Genomic DNA, 5,214 nt, shown 5'->3' with positions numbered 1-5,214 from the left:
GGATATGAACTTGGTTATTATTTCAGTTTCTTTGTGGTTGGTGGTTGGCATCAGGTGGTTTGGGCTTGTTTGAGTTGCTCACCGGCATGAACCTAATCCCAAAGTCTTTGTGTTGTTAAACATGCTATCTTGTTATATGTACATAAGTCATCCGACTCAGGGCATGTTTTTGGAGGTTGTGTTGGGTAACGGAGGTGGTCGCCGATCCCGGTTGGACTTGGGATGCCCAATACACAAGGCCTTGGATCGGGTCGTGTCAATAGTAGTCACAAACAGTCTCTAACAGAAATCCATGAACATCCGATTGAGACATGTCCCCGACCATTGCCCATAACAAAGTCCAAGAAATAACAAAGAGTATAAAAAAAAGTCCATAGTATGAAATGTAGTCTTCTAGAGTATGGAAGCTCACCACTTCAGTCTGACATGAATGATGTCCCCGAATCCAAGTTACTGAGCAGAAGGATTAGTATGGTCGGTTCCTGCATCGCATGGGGATACATAGTCCAAAGACGGTTAGCGGGTGAACTCTAGCGTGTACTTAAGATAAGGATAAAATATTGTCATTATTTAAAACAAAATTAAATCACCATATGCAGTCACATACATACATATATATACCATGCCGGCAAAGGGGATCAATTTAGCATCAATTTAAAACTTTAAATTGGGTTGTGCAGCTTTAACATCATAATCCACCCACGGGCTATATAGGTCCAGTGTTAACCCCTGAACAGGCCCAGTGCTAACCACTGAACGGTCCTAGTGCATGTTGCCGCACGAACTGGAGATATCATAGGGGCCAGGAATTCCCATGTACTCGTCGCCCTCTATGATACATATGTACAAGTATAAAATTTGGAGATTCTCGTGTACCCCACAAGAATATGGTCACCAGGACCAAACCTCATGTAGGCAAACATCAGTTTCTAATGTCTGTCTGCCAGACTTGCACCTTTATGGTTAGCTATCTAAACCCGCCATTGTTTCCCAATTGAAACATTAAGCACATAAGCAAACCACCAATTCAAGGAGTCCATTATCAAGGAATTATGAAGTGGCATCGTCACACCGACTATATCTTGCATGCAATGTCACGAGCGAATACTTAGGGGACTCCTATGTACCCCACAAGATTTCTAATTAAACCTAAACTATGGCCATCAAGGACTATCCAATCCATTTAAAATTATTTATACCAATTTAGATTCCATTACCATTATGCAATGCGTAGGGTGTCAATACTAGTCAAACTATGTGACAAAACTCTCTTTGGCATTTTAACAAACATGTTGAGGGCATATAATTCCAAAACCAAAACCAAGTATCAATTAACCATCTCCATGCAATCAAATGTTCAAAACAATAAATATAACATGAAAACCATAAGTAAAATATGGGAAAACATTATCAAACCATAAACAACCAAAACCCCCTAACATATATTTCAAAACCCAAATAATATCACAATACTACCATGAAAACCATCCATTAAAAAGTGCTTTTAGTTGGACTAACAATGAAGGAGGTGTAAAATACCTCAAATAACAAGGAAGATGGAGAGAAACCACCCTTATGAACCTTAATTGATTTCCTTGAAGAAACCCTAGACTCTTCTTGAACCGTAAGCTTGAGAGAGATTTTAAGAGTGTTTAAGAGCATTTGTTTGAGAATAAGAGGTTAAAGAAGTTCCAAAAGGTGTTTTATGTCGTGGTGTCAAAAGGAGTTAAGAGGAGAATGTCCATAATACGATCAACTTAAACTGTAAATCTCGCAGGTGGGTGCGAGTTTACCCTTGAAATCATCACCACAACATAAGACTGGTACCATCAAGTCATACCTATAATAGAAAGTTAGAAACCTGCACACTGTCCACCATACGACTCCTTGCCCAACTTATGTCATTACCATTTGACTCGTATGGTCTTAATCGTACCCATGGTTGAATTTAAAGGGATTGATACTAGACAACATACGATTTCCCACCATGACTCGTACCCTATCCTTATAGCACTTAGTGAGCCACTCGTACTCAGAGCCAAGTCAAGTTAGTAAGTTTCAGATTAAGTAAAGGACCAACCAAATAAACTGTCACAAAACCATACAACCCATACCTACCAAGTTGTTACCACACAAGTAACCTAGCCACCACACACTAGAAAACTTACAAGTTAGGTCATCTGCCCTGTACCCACACATACGACACGTATGGTAAGTCGTTACAAGGACAGTGAGCTTAATGTTCAAAAAAATTTCAAGGTACAAAATCCAGGGTGTTTCACTATCGAAATCGAAAAAAACATAAAAGGAAATCAATCGAGAAATAGATCTAAATTAAACTCAAAGTTAATTGTTTGAGAAGTATGAACAAAGTTCTTAATATAGATTAATATGTTCCGTAAAACTCTTATAAAAATTTAGGAAATATATATTATAAAACATATCAAAACAAAAGAGAACAGTTTGATCGAAAACCCTAAACAATAATCTAAAGCAACAAAAAAAATAGTAAAGGACATTAGAAAACCCAAAACTAGGGTTCAAAACATCAAGGGAAACATTACCATGATCACTATCTTCTTTAACAAGAACTAGTTCATAAATTTGTAAAAGGCTCAATAGAAAAGTAGGTATCTATCCATCTTTGAATTTCTCCTTAAATTCTTGAGCAATAACAATCTTAACATCAACATATTCAGTATTGGCCTTGTCCTCCTCTAAGGAAGACCTTTATATGCTCAACTAGGAAAATTCAACTTTATTAATTATATGGATTTATGCTGGTTGGAGATCAGTAAATGGTATGTACTTTTGAGTCATGACCTCCCAATTGTAATCTTTTCAAATAAAATGATGGTTATTTCTTGACTGTATGTGTTCTTTTGAGACCGAACATTTCTTCTAGATATGGAAAGGTCCTTTATGACCTTTCAGAAACCTTTCTGCTCTAAAGCATCCTTGATAGCTAATGCAACCTCTATCAACTATATAATAGAATTGAGGAAGGCTTTCCAACCAATACTCATGTAGAAATCACCTTCCTAGATCAATATATCAGCCATTAAGGAACAATGATTAATAAATAATTTATCATCTTGCTTATAATACAACTTTTTTTCAAATCTTGTATAATGCAAGTCACGGTTAATGCATTCCAAAAATTGGATAAGCTTATCACAATTATGAATAATTTGCTTCAAACCATTTTTGACATTTCGGATCATAGTCTTCAAACTCAGAACAATCTTAAAAGTAGCTACTTACTCTGTTTTCCTTGAAAGATCAACCTTCAAGCATGCCAACTCTCATTCTTAAACATTAAACTAAACCTAGATTTATTTTTTCCATTTTAAGCTGAGTTAAAATTTTTCATCCATAATTCTATTGGCCTAAAATGTCAAAAAAATAAGTTAAGACAAACTTTAAGGAATGAAAGTGGATAATTGGTGCCTGTAGAGACATACCAGAATGAAATACTTTATACCTTTACCAAATGAATGTTCCTCCTAATATCCAATGAGGCAATCCCCAAGAGATTCTTCAATAATGACTTCAGAATTTTGATGGCTAAAGGAAGTGAAGGGCAGAGTTATAGCAAGTGTGATGTGAGGCAAGAAATACATATATTTAGCATTGCTTATGACATGCATTATAGTTCTTACAATTATAATTTGAGCTTCTTGTTCTAGCTAGGGCACCCGCAGCCTATCCTAAATCATGAGGACCCTATCCAAGGAATCACATGGAAAGTTATTCCCCATAACATCACCTCAAAAGCATTAAACCAACACACTAGGGAATTGCATTTCCTACCATACAATGCCTCAAATGATGCCATCTTTGTACTTTTTGTTGTACACGAACTCCACAAAGGATAGAGCCTAGTCTTACTGAACCCTAAAACCAATAAAAAGGTTTGCATGATAACTTCTAGAAACTAGATAGTTCACTTTGATTGGCCATTGTTCTATGGGTGAAAAGTTGTGTTAAGATCAAGTAAGGTGCCTATCCCCTTCAATATTTCCCTCCAGAAGCTATATATGAACTGAGTACCATGGTAAAAATCATTCACACTGGCACCTATGAAAAAAAATTATCTCTCAAACATAAATCTAGGCTAAATTATCTAGGACATCTGAAATGGTAGAAAGTGAGAACACTTGATCGGTCAATAATGACCCAAATAGAATCAAAACTCAAAACTCTATGCGATAAACCAATCATAAGAGTCTATGGCTTTTTGTTCCAATTTCCACTCGGGAATAGGTAGTTTGTGAGTCAAAAAACTTGATCTCAAGTGATCAACTTTACCTTTGATAGTTCAAGCACCGATATACCAAATCTGCTATATCTTTTTTTATCTCGCACCAATAGTAGTGCTACCACTCTTTTTAATTTTACACCTCAGTATTGCTACCTCAAAACTCTATAAATCTTAGATACCTAAGATGAATAGATACTTGGATCAATGAGCATTATACAACATCAATCTAAGTAGATCACTAACTTTCTAGACAAATATATGACTTTCGATCCTCAAAAAGACCTCAAATGTAAGGTCACCTTTCTAGGCTTTACATTAAAATATCTTAAGTCACCTTTAACCTATAATCCTCAAACTACTGCTTTTGAATCTGCTCCAATAATATAGACATCACCTTAATATGAGAAGGAGTCCTCCCTAAGTCATAAATATCAAGTCTAACCAATTAGTGGATTAGGACTTGATATCAAAGTCTAACATCGCTCATAAGTTGAAAGGAAAGCATGACTTTCCATACTTACCACCTTTTGGCTCAATATATCTGCTGCCATGTTTGCATTACATGGATGATAAAGAGTAGAAATATCATAATCCTTAAGCAATAGTAGCCTCTTATGTTTGCTTAACTTATGGTCATTTTAGCTAATAGTGTATTATAGGTTATGATAGTCACTGAGTATATACTAATGCACCATGCAAGTAATGCCTCAAAATCTTAAGCAAGAAAATTATTATTTCCAGCTACCATTCATGGGTGTGGTAGTTTGTGCACCTTTGTCAGCCTATAAGCATCTATTATAGCTCTTCCATAATACATCAATACACAACCCAAACCAATCGTGGAAGCATAAAAATATACTGCAAATCTCTAACCCTCCATTAAAAGATTCAAAATTAGGGTTGATGTGTACAAGGCCTTGAGCTTCAAAAGCTCATCTCACACTCATAGG

Source organism: Capsicum annuum, chromosome 12 (genome assembly GCF_002878395.1).
Source record: "Capsicum annuum cultivar UCD-10X-F1 chromosome 12, UCD10Xv1.1, whole genome shotgun sequence".
Taxonomy (NCBI): Eukaryota; Viridiplantae; Streptophyta; class Magnoliopsida; order Solanales; family Solanaceae; genus Capsicum; species Capsicum annuum.
The sequence above is the reverse complement of the archived record's forward strand: the minus strand, read 5'-3'. Positions refer to the sequence as shown.